We start from the raw sequence: 12,933 nt of genomic DNA, 5'->3' as shown, positions 1-12,933 counted from the left end.
GAATTGTTTTGTTCACCACTGTGAGCCTAAAACAGCATCTGTCACATAGTAGGTGCATGTTCATATTTGATAAATAAATTTATGAAGAAATTAATCTGGAGTCCTGTATCCTTTAGATATTGGTGAGACCTTAAGGCAGCTGTGGCTAAGGGAAATGTATCTGCCTTGGTTCTGAGCCATTCTCTTGTCTGTCTTCAGATCTGCCTGTACCTGTCTTCAGATCTGTTCTGTATCCAGTGATGATTGCATCACTTTCTATTGTCAGAGCAGCAGCCCTCCTTGCAGGGAATCCTTTTTTCCCCTGTGTGAAATGGCTCAGAGTGCAGATTTAAAGTGCAGCATATCCAAGAACTGTATTTTTAAGGCTCTTGTTATAATATATGTGACTCTAATTCTGCAAAACCCTTGCTACAGCTGCCAAGAAATGCCTCTGAATTCTGGCAGCCATCAATCGCCTTCTGCAAGGGCTATGGCAACTGGAAGAGTTTCAGCAGGAAGAGAACAAGTTTCAGTCTTGGGCCGCCCGGAAAATTCCCCTTTTGACTCCCTCCACTCAAGAGACTTCCTTACCATTGTCATCTTGGCCATCTCAACCATAATTGGCTGAGTGAGGAATAGAATACAGCACCTTGCTGGGGTTGTTATTAACTATGCCAGGCAAACATATGGTGTAGTAGGCATAGTAAAAGGAACTTATTGTATGGTAATAGATTAAATCTCATTAATATTACTTAGGGGTAATACTTAGGAAATCTGTATGTAAAAAATTACCAAAGAAGATATACAAATGGCCAATAAGCACATGAAAAGATGCTCAACGTCAGCAATCATTAGGAAAATGCAAACCAAAACTACAAAGACATGCCACTTCACTTCCTAATGGATGGCTGTTAAAAATTTATTTTTAATTTTATTTTATTAATGTTTATTTATTTTTGAGAGAGCGAGAGAGACAGAGTGTGAGCAGGGGAGGTGCAGAGAGAGAGAGAGAGAGAGACACAGACTCCAAAGCAGGCTCCAGGCTCTGAGCTGTCAGCACAGAGCCCCACATGGGGCTTGAACTCACAGACCGGGAGATTATCATCTGACCTGAAGTCGGACACTTAACTGACTGAGCCACCCAAGTGCCCCATGTTATAAACATTTTTTAAAGAAGAAAATAATAAGTGTCGGCAAAGATGTGGAGAAATTGGAACACTTATGCATTGTTGGCAGGAAGGTAAAATTGTATTATAGCCACTGTGGAAACCAGTACGGCAGGCAGCTCCTCAAAAAATGAAATATACAATTACCGCATAGCCCAGGAATTACACTTCTTCTAGGCAGACACTCCAAACAATTGACACAAGTACTCAAACAGATACTTGTACATCAATGTTTAACGCAGTAGTATTCACAATAGCCAAAAGATGGAATTAATTAATGTAAACATCCATCAAGAGATGAATGAACAAAATATGGTACATACACTCAATGGAATATTATTTAGCCATAAAAAGGAGTGAAATTCTGGGGCGCCTGGGTGGCTCAGTCAGTTAAGTGTCCGACTTCAGCTCAGATCATGATGTCACGGTTCGCGAGTTGCAGCCCCACGTCTGGCTCTGTGCTGACAGCCCGGAGCCTGCTTTGGATTCTGTGTCTCCCTCTCTCTCTGCTCCTGCCCCACTCATGCTCTGTCTCTCTTTCTCTCAAAAATAAATAAACATTTTTTTAAAAATTGTAAAAAGGAATGAAATTCTTTGTCTTTTTTATTTTTTTGACAGAGAGAGAGAGGGAGAATGTGAGTGGGGGAGGGGCAGAGGAAGAGGGAGAGAGAATCTTAAACAAACTGGGCACTGCGGGTGGAGCTCTATCCCAGGACCGTGAGATCATGACCTGAGCTGAAATCAAGAGTTGGACACTTAACTGACTGAGCCACCCAGGTGCTCCAAGCATCCGACTCTTGATCTCAGCTCAGGTCTTGATCTTAGGGTCGTGAGTTCAAACCCCATGTTGGGCTCTGCACTGGGCCTGAAGCCTACTTAAAAAAAAAAAAAAAAAGAAAGATTAAAAATTTACATTATATATAGCTGGATCTGTCTCCACATTAAAAGTGTAAATGAGAAAGAAGCAACAATAGGAGTAAACACCTGTAATATACTTGCTGTTTGTCAGTACTTTTCTAAGTGCTTTGAATATAGTCATTTCATCCTGCCAACAGCCAATAATGAGATAGGTTCCATTATTTTCTCTAATTTACAGCTAAGGAAATAGAGGCAGAGAAAGGTCAAATAACTCGCAAAGCATCACACAGCTAGTAAGTGGCGAGGCCAAATCAAACCCAGGCCCATTAGAGAGACTCTTCCCCTTAATGACTGTGGCACCCTGCCTCCATAGTCCTGTAATATACTAATATGAGTGCTAAGCTGACACAAAGGGCCTCAGTGAGAAAATGTAGCCCTGCCCTATATCACAAATGAAGCAGTTAGCTGAATGTGATGCCGTTTCTTCATTTCCTCATTTGACAAGCTCTGACTTCTGAGAGGGCTTGAGGCCTTTGAGGAGTGAGGAGCAGATTAATTTTAAACCATTCCTGTGATTGGACTCGCAGATCATTTGTTAAAATACTGATGTGCATCCCGCGTGGCTATCCTCTGGGATATGCTTAATTTTTAAATTACAACATGAGCATTTCATTTTGTATTGGCTGGTACACAGTAAATGGAGCAAGCAGAAGCCAGCTGATTTCCAGAGAGGCAGAAAGCTGAAAAACCGCAACTGAGAGTCATTTCGTCCTTATATAGTCTAGGCCATTCTCTCACGGAAGTACACAAAAATCAGCATTGAGAGGCCATTCTGGACTTCCATCTCTGGAGGACATGCGTGCCAGAAAGGAGAGCGGTAGATGCTGGGGTATGTGCTGGGAACTCACTGCGAGTTTTGTGGTCGTTGCTGTGCTTTGCGGCGATTTCAGAGTCTCTCCGCTTAGAGTAGCAAAATGGAGTCCAGTCCTCATATTCAAAATTACCTTACCTTATAGAAGCCATCATCTGTGAAACTTTTTAAATTTTTGTTGCTATCATAGCAGTAATTGAGAGCTTACTAAGTGCCAGGCACTCTGCTAAGCACTTGAAGTATCTTGGGTGGCTCACTCAGTTGAGCATCAGACTCTTGATTTCGGCTCAGGTCATGATCCCACCAGGGTCATGGGATCGAGCCCCACCTTGGCTCCACTGTGAGCTTGGAGACTGAGATTCTCTCTCTCTCTCCCTCTGTCCCTCTCCCCTGCTTTCGCTCTCTTTCTCTCTCAAATAAAAAAAGGCAAAAAAAAAAAAAAAAAAAGCACTTGAAGTATCTTGTCTCACCTCCCCACCCTTGCAGAGTGGAATTCTTACCTGCATTTTACCTGTGAGTAGGCCCAGGAAGGTTAGGACTGCCCAAGTCCACACATCCACAAAGAGACAGAGCCAGGATGCAAACCAGGTGTCCTGATTCTGTTGCTTAGTTATGATTTTTGTTTTACAATAACACACATTTTTCATTAATTCTCTGAGAGATGAAGAAAATAAGAAGTAGGATTTTATTAAGCTGAACGATGTGGAAGGGCTGTTTTTGTATGTCAAAATAGTAAAATATTGGCAATTGCACAGAATTCAATCTAACAATTCATAATTGATCAACTGATGAATTTTCTTTTTCATATCCTGAACATGCTAATGGACTAATTATGCACAAAGCTATGAATTGCTGATAAGTTTTGGAAACACAGGTGTCCCTTAATAACTCTGTTGGAACCCTGAGACCACTCTCCTCCATATAAACTTTACAGAAAAGGAAGTCTGTAGAGGAAGCAGGGGTACCAAGACCTCCATTCTTGGTTGGCCACCTATGGGCAGAAAAAACACAGTCTCTATACTGCCCTTTTGGGGAGGTGATGAGACATGTCTGTGATGGGATGCTTCAGGTTTTTAGTGTCTCTCCTCTCCACATAACAAATCCTTGCATTATTTAAAGTATTAAAGTTTGGGGAGTGCCTCTCCACTTGCCAGATGAAGTGCTGTCCGATTTATCCATTGTTTAATAAAGCCAATTAGATCTTCAAAAAATATATAAAGTATTAAAGGTTGCTTCTGAATATCTCTTTACTTCATTATTCGGTAAGTGTTCATTATAATGTAGACACACATACCCTGTACATGTACATATTTGCATAGTTTACTTAAAAGTTGATTACGAGAACACTGCTTCAAAACAGTGTTTCTCTCTTCCTTCTCATTGATGCCAAAGTAGCCCGAAATAGGGCTTTACAACAATACAAGATTGAAGTTTTTTATTTTTTTATTTATTTTTTTTCAACGTTTATTTATTTTTGGGACAGAGAGAGACAGAGCATGAACGGGGGAGGGGCAGAGAGAGAGGGAGACACAGAATCGGAAACAGGCTCCAGGCTCTGAGCCATCAGCCCAGAGCCCGACGCGGGGCTCGAACTCACGGACCGCGAGATCGTGACCTGGCTGAAGTCGGACGCTCAACCGACTGCGCCACCCAGGCGCCCCAGATTGAAGTTTTTTAAATGGAAAGAAATTCGGACACATACTACGATGTGCATGAACCCTGAGGACATTATGCTAAAAAAACCAAGTCACAAAATTGTAATGTATGATTTTGTTTCTGTGAGGTATCTAGAATAATCAAACTCCTAGAAAGCAGAATGGTGGTTGCTAGAGGCTTGGGGGAAGGGGAAAACGGGTTGTTATTGTTCGATGAGTGTAGAGTTTCAGTTTTGTAAGATGCAAAAGTTCAGGAGATTGGTCGCACAACAACATGAATATACTTAACACTGCTAAACTGCACACTCAAAAATGGTTGAGATGATAAGTTTTGTTATGTGTATTTTACTGCAATTTTTAAAAAAGACAAGTTTTTAAAAGTCCAGCTTTACCAAACTTTGTTATTAGTACATGGGAAGATGTGTGACTTCTCTCTGAAAATTCTTTTAGAATGCGAAATAAAGGCAGCCATTAATTCCTCTTTTAAAGCCAGTCCTTGAAGAAAAAAAGGCGGGGGGAGGGTGTGCCTGGGTGGCTCAGTTGGTCAAGTGCCTGACTTCAGTTCAAGTCATGATCTCATGGTTCCTGGGTTCGAGCCCCGCGTAGGGCTCTGTGCTGACAGCCCGGAACCTGAAGCCTGCTTCAGTTTGTGTCTTCTTCTCTCTCTGCCCATCTCTCTCTCTCTCTCTCTCCCTCAAAAATAAACATTAAAAAAAAACCCCAAAACCCAGTCCTTGAAGACTATAGAGCTTTCTGGATAGAAAAAGCTAGTCAACCATTTTTCACATAATGCCAGATTTGCCACATTTTACCTGTAAGCATTTGCAGAGTTTGAATGCAATAGTTGTATGTTCCTTCCAGAACAAACATGGAGCTGTAAAAACACATTGACAGTGGTTTACTTCTATCAGTTTAATGGCCTAAGGCAGAATTTCGTACTGTTAGCTGTTTTTTGAAAGCATAGCAATGCTGAACACAAGATTTTTTATCCTTCTCTCTATGCCCAAAAACCTTAGTGAGTAGTTTCATGAAATAGAGACCAGATTTATATCTTACATTAACTTTAATACTGCTAACTGCATGTTCACTATAGGTATTTCCTTTTTTGTCTTTCTTTGGGGGGGCTGTTGTTGAAGTGACAGGAAGTTATACCTTTGTTCTTAAAATGGAGAAGAATCAAGAATATTTCATGTAACTATTTGGCAACACTTAAGTGTTGCTAATACTGTGTAAATGGATACTCAGTGAACAAAGGTACAGGTGTAAAGGGTGAGAGCTTAAGAGAAGTCACAGGTATTTTACAAGAATAAGGTAATTATTATGTGTCAAAATTAAGGAGCTCAGAGAGTCAAATGCAATTGAAAAAAGAGCACAAAGGTACTAACCATAATTAAGAAGCTTCAAGATCAAAGAATCTAAATAAGATCTTAAAAGCCTTCAAGGTAAATTCCTTAGGTCAGGACTATGGGATACATGCTTTGTTTTATTATTCTGTGTTTCATACTATGTATTTAATGTAAATACTGAATATTTATTTATTACAGAGATATTCCCTGGAGGTGGGGAAACTGTCAGTGAAAATCCTGAGGCCAATCTTCTACAGTTACCCTTTTTTGCCTTTGAAAGGTTTCTATTTTTCCAGGTCTTTCTTTCTGTAAATCATATTTTACATGATTGTGATCTTGTTGTTTTATTACCTCATTTTATTACTAATCAATAACCATGAGTGATTAAAACTGTCTTTTCAATTGATCAGTTTTAAATAATGCCTCATCAATGACTACTCATTATTGAGTTAGCTCATAAATCATTTGAAGTTGTGATCAGCTCCTTATTAGAGGAGTCAAACAAATAGGGGTTCATTTTCCTCACTGTAAAAAATCCAGAGGTTTATGGCTAATGACATTGGCTGAGCAGCGTATGTCGTTGTTGGACCACTGTTTGGGTCTGGACATCAGACTTTTGGGTCCAGAACCTCTTTACATTATTAAAAATTAATGAGGCACCTAGGTGACTCAGATGGTTAAGCGTCCACCTTTGGCTCAGGTCATGATCTCATGGTTCATGGGTTTGAACCCCACATCAGACTCTGTGCTGACGACTCAGAGCCTGAAGCCTGTTTCGGATTCTGTGTCTCCCTCCTTCTCTGCCCCTCCCCTGCTTGCACTCTATCTCTCTCAAAAATAAATAAACATTAAAAAAATATTTTTTAATTATTGAAGCTCCCCAAAAGGCTTTTGTCTATGTGGGTTGTATCTTGATATTTACCATGAAAGAGAACTTATGAATTAAAAAAGTTACTTACTAATTCATTTGAAAATAATGATAAGCCCATTACATACCGACATATTTTTTTATGAAAAATAACTATACTTTCAAAACAAAAAGAAAATCAGCCAAAAGATTTGCATTGTTTTGCAAATTTCTTTAATCTCTGGCTTAATAAAGAACAAGTAGCTTCTCTGATCTTCTGCAGTCAATTTGTCGGTCATTTGGTTGTAGTGTAGGAGGGAAATCTGGTCTCACACAGGTATGTAGTTGGAAAAGAGATGACCTTGAGAATCCCCTGAAAGGGCCTGGAACCTGAGGTTCTTGGAGGACCTCACACTTTGAGAACCACTGGATTTGGTGATTCTTTTTCCTTATGTTTGTTGACTCTTACTGAAAAGATGACTATTATACCTCTGATTGTTGTTTTCAAAGCAGAAAGAAGAGGAAAAAGTATAGGGTTTTCTCATAAGGCATTTCTTCTCAGTAGATTTACCCTCATCTCACTGATCATAACTGGATAGTTAACCAATATGAGACCAATCATGAACCAAGGGGGTGGGGTGAGAAGATCCTGAGTGATTTAGAACTGGGTCTACCCTAGGGCTGGGGTAGGATTTATTGGGACTAAGAGATCTCCCTCAGTTTAGGGTTACCAGAATTAGCAATTAAAAACAGGACGTCTGGGGCGCCTGGATGGCTTGGTCGGTTAAGCGTCGGACTTCGGCTCAGGTCATAATCTCACGGTCTGTGAGTTTGAGCTCCGCGTCGGGCTCTGTGCTGACAGCTCAGAGCCTGGAGCCTGTTTCGGATTCTGTGTCTCCCTCTCTCTCTGCCCCTCCCCTGTTCATGCTCTGTCTCTCTCTGTCTCAAAAATAAATAAACGTTAAAAAAATTTTTTTAAAACAGGATGTCTAATTAAATTTGAATTTCAGAAGTTAGAGTGGCAATCTGCTTCAGGAGAGCTGTCTCTATGAGGCAGGATGACTGTGAGGGGTGGTGTAGGGTATGCGGAGAATAGGAACCAGCTTGAGGAAGGAGCTCCCACTACCCAGGGATGCAGAGCGAGCCACTGTATGTGGGAAGACAGCAGCACAGCCAGGGCAGGGCAACTGAGCAGAAACCAAGGGAAGATGCTGGTCTTGGCCGTACAGAATGTTTGAGAAGCCCTAGGGGACCCCATTGTGAGGCGTATTTCTAAGTGCTGAAGAAGTTTGAGACAGAGGAAGGAAGTGGAAATAGTGTCATCTCCTTGTCCCCATACCTCCTTTCCAGTCACTCTCCCTTCTAGGTCAGAAGCATCTGTATTTGTATTATCTAATGTTGAATTTACATTCACAGAACTGTGGCTTTCGGAAACTGTCTTTTTTTTTTTTTTTAATTTTAATTCTCGGTACTAATTCATGCCTCAATAAGATTGTAAGTAAGCAACAAAACCAAAGGAACCATGACGCTTTGGGGGTTTTGTTTTCTTTTATAGCAAACCCTTTCCCTGGGCAACAACCAAGTGACAAAATAAATTCTTTTAATACTATTTACCGATCAGCTTGCATAAATCATTACCAACGTTAGGAAATGGGGCAGGAAGCTTTTGTAAAAAGCTTTGGTAGTGAAAGGAAAACAAAAATTATGTCATGAGAGTTTGCATTTTTCGGTGGAAATAAGATACCATGTATGACAAAGTATTAAACATTTTGTTTGTTTGTTTGTTTGTTTGTTTCTAGCAGCTCTGAGAGCCCAAAGGCTCATTTATTTATTCACTTAACATTTATTGTGTGCTGGGATTCTTGGGTGGTTTAGTCAGTTAAGTGTCCGGCTCTAGATTTTTCGGGTCATGATCTCATGCTTCATGGGATCAAGCCCTGGGTAGGGCTCTACACTGAGAGTGTGGAACATGCTTGGGATTCTCTCTCTCTCTGACCCTCTCCCACTCACGCTCTCTCTGTCTCTCTCTCAAAATAAATATTAAAAAATTGTGTCCCTTTTCTTTTTTTTTCATTTTTAAAGTTTATTTATTTTGAGAGAGAGAGGGGGAGAGGGAGAGAGAGAGAGAGAGAGAGAGAGTACAAGCAGGGGAGGGCCGGGGGGGTGGGGAGAGAGAATCCCAAGAAGACTCTGCACTGACAGCATGGAGCACGATGTGGGGTTTGAACTCATGAACCGTGAGATCATGACCTGAGCTGAAACCAAGAGTCAGACGTTTAACTGACTAAGCCACCTAGGTGTCCCTATTGTGTGCCTTTTCTATACCAGGCCCTGTGCTGGTGGTGATATAAATGTGAATTAGACATGTTCCCAGAGTGCTAGTAGTTGGGGGTGGGAGGGGGCATCTATGTCAAAAATAAATAACAGCAACAAAAAGAAATAATTCTAAAAAATACTTAGACAAATGAACAGAAGAAAACATTTATTGTCAAGGACTATATGAATGAAATGCTCTATATTGAGGATCAGATTTGAGGGTAGGCATATGAGGTAGGCATTATTATCTTCATTTGGTAGATGAGAAAACTGAGCTCAGGGAAGTTGAAAGATTTACCCGAGTTAGTAAGTAGAGGAACTGGGATTAAAACCGGTGACCACTGGCAGGTGAGGAAAGGTTTCAGTGAGTTGGCGACCTTGAAGAGCAAGTAGATTATTTCCTGGTAGGAAAGACGGAGGGTCTGGGGTAAGGATGGGGCCGTCTTAGAAAGAGAGAAGATTGGGCAAGGGGGTGGGAGAGGGGAAGCGGAGAGTCATTCTGAGGGAGCCTGGCTGGGCATCTGGGGTGGGGAGTGGGAGAGAAGGCTGGCGAAGGAGGCAGGGCCAGGATATGGGAGCCTTGAAAGTCTTATCGAGGAATGGCGGGTGTGCAGATTTGCATTTCAGAAAAATCACTCCGGCAGCAGTGTAGATTACAGAAAGGGAGGCAGGAAACGATTTGTCTCCCTAGCTCAGGAGAGCAGGAAAGTAATGCCACTCCTGAGAATATAGCCTAGAGAGCTTCTCAAACATCTGTTCAAAGACAGCCGTGCTGCACTGTTTGCAGCAGCAAAATTCTTAAACGGCCTTCAACAGAGAATAAATAAATAAATTGTGGTGTAGTCACAGAATGTATACCATATGCTAGTTAAAGTGAATGAATTAGGGCAACATGTGTCAACAGGAAGGAAAAATAAAATCTAGTGAAATAAGCGAGCTGCAGAGAGAATATATAGCATGAGGTCATTTTAGTAAATGTTAAAATCCTACAGAGCAAAGCTCTAAATTGTTTATCAGTTCATAAATATCTAGAGAAAGCATAAAGTATACATGACTATAGCCAATTCATGACATGTGCTAGTGAAGGAGGGACTTGGGCATGGGGGCAGGCTAATGAAGGTGGGCTTAGGTATCTGTATTTATGGCTACATTTATATCTATATCTGTAGCTGTGTATCTTCATTTCTCTAAATAAAAGGGCAAATATGACAATGTTGAGATTTGGATAAAATTAGTAGTCAGAACACAGTTGCTTATTGTCTGTACTCAGACATATAACATTAAAAAAATTTAAACTTGGGGGTGCCTGGGTGGCTCAGTCGGTTAAGCATCAGACTCTTGGTTTCAGCTCAGGTCATGACCTCACAGTTCCTGAGTTTGAGCCCCAAGTCAGGCTCTGCACTGGCAATGTGAAGCCTGCTTGGGATTCTCTCTCTCCCTCTCTCTCTGCTATTTCCCTGCTCGCTCGCTCTCTCTCTCTCAAAATAAATAAATAAACTTGAAAAAAATGTAAGCTTGGATCCAAAAGTATACACTTTGTCCGATAAAAAGAAAGAAAAAGAGAAAGCAGAAAGGTAGCCCCAAGATAGGGAGCTGGAAGACCACTGCTGTGTACAGGCAAGAGGTGATAGGACACAAAGTGACACAGTGGCAAGGGGAATGGAGAGGCCATGAGATGTAGGTGATTGTTGGTTGTGGCAAGTGGGAGACAGAGTAGAGTCCAAGTGACTCCTAGCATCTGGCTTGCATTACTGAGCAGGTGGTGGGGCCAATTGCCAAGAAAGGGAATGCAGAAGAAGCAACAGGTTTGGTTGGGGTGTGGTGTGTAGAGATCTGTTTCAGGCAAGTTCAATCAGAGCCTCTTTGTCCAGGAAGAAACATCCAGTATGCCATTTGATATTCAGGTCAGGGGTTCAAGGTCTGGGATAGAAACATAACATGAGAATAAATATGAGAATATGAGTCTTACCATAGGAACAAATTATAGATGTATAATATGGATAACACTGAAAATAAATTTTCAATGAATATGAGCTCAGATATGAGAAGTATGATGTGAAAGTCAAATACAAATACTGATTTTTACTCATAGTATTTCAAACTTTTAAAAGAAAATAGTAGCCTGTCTTTGACAAAGTACTTATCTAAGATCTGGAATATGTGCTGTCTTAAACCCTCATCACCATGATGAGGAACTTAATAACGATCCTTGGAAAGTGTATGATCTCTCTGCTGAGTGGTTTGAAACCAGCAAAAAGGCATTGCTGAATTACCAATGGGAAACTGACTCGATATTGGTAACTCAGCTAATGCTCAGAATCGCCTGGGAAACCTGCAAAAGCAATGCAGGTTCCAGAACAATTAACTAGAACTCTGGGGCTGGGGCATGAGAATCATAATTTCAAAAAGCTCTACAGGTCAGTCTGGTCATCATCCAGGCTCAGGAGACACAGTATCATCTCCTGGACAGCTGTCATCTGGTGTAATGGAGACTATCTACCTTCATTTGACTATTAATCCTTCATTGTGACCTTGCCTCTTTATGTATCAGTTGCCTCATTCCTATAAGGAGGTGAAGATAATATCTACTCTTAGGGTGGTTGTAAGGACTAAATGAATCAATTTATGCCAAGTATTTACAATAGTGTCTGGCATAATGGTGTAAACATGTAATCATGTAATAAAAGATAGTTATTGTAATTATTATTCTCACTAACATATGTGACCAGGATACTGGGACACCATTTCCTCTACTATTCTTGCTAACTAACTACTCTCGTAATTCTTTAAAGAGAATGCAATTCTACACTTGAGTCCTTTGTACTGAGATCTTCACTTCCCCTATCTTCCAAGTCTCCTGAAGTAGTTGCCTTGTCTCTTTTATTTCTCTGGCACAGGATATTTATCCTGAAGCTACTGGAAACATGAATGCATATTTTATGCATGAACTAGTCAATGAGAGTTTTGGCATTCCATAGAAGATTGATTTGTGTTCAAATGGCTCTTATTATTATCCAGGTCCCTCAGCAGGCCCTGATGATATTTGGAGTTTCTGGCAGTTTCAGAGGAAGTCTTTCCCAGGTTAAGAAACTTACTTTAAAGCAAATTTATTTGTTAGACTTCACATCCATGCATGCCCTGAAGACCTAATTATATGGACTTCCTGAGGTAGATGTATCATATCACACCCACTTTTTCAAAGGAAACACTCCTGAATTATTTTAGTCACTATAGATTCTTAATGCAAACGGGTTCATAAAGATGAAAAAAACCCCACATGTGTATTATAGACATGCTCTTTATCAATCATCTTGCTAATCATCTCCTACTAACCATGCACCTTGGGTATATTTTGTGAATATTGTATTGACTCAGTTAAAAAAATTATGTACGTTTCAGGGATACAACATTATTATTCAGTATTTGTATGTACTACAAAACGGTCACCCCAAAAGTCTAGCTATCATCCATCACCCTACAATTGATTCCCTTTATCCCTTTTGTCCAACCAGCAATCTGTTCTCTATATCTGAGTTTGTTTTGCTTTGTTTGTTCATTTTTGTTGTTTTTAAGATTCCACATGTGAATGAAATCATACAATATTTGTGTTTCTCCTCCTGACTTTTTTTCACTTAGCCTAATACCCTCAAGCTCCATCCATGTTGTTGCAAAAGGCAAGATCCCATTCTTTTTTATGCCTGAGTAGTATTCCATTGTGTGTGTGTGTGTGTGTGTGTGTGTGTGCGCGCGCACGCGTGTGCGTGTGCGTGTGTGTATATAGTTTCCATATCTTGGCTATTGTAAATGATGTTGCAGTGAACATAGGGGCGTATGTGTCTTTTTGAATTAGTGTTTTCTTATTCTTTGGATACTCAGTAGTGGAATTGCTGGATCA

The sequence above is a fragment of the Lynx rufus genome, unplaced genomic scaffold, assembly GCF_022079265.1.
Source record: "Lynx rufus isolate CCGP_SWC_20201006 ecotype Redwood Valley unplaced genomic scaffold, mLynRuf1.p SCAF_17, whole genome shotgun sequence".
In the NCBI taxonomy this organism is placed as follows: domain Eukaryota; kingdom Metazoa; phylum Chordata; class Mammalia; order Carnivora; family Felidae; genus Lynx; species Lynx rufus.
This window is presented reverse-complemented; position numbering follows the sequence as displayed.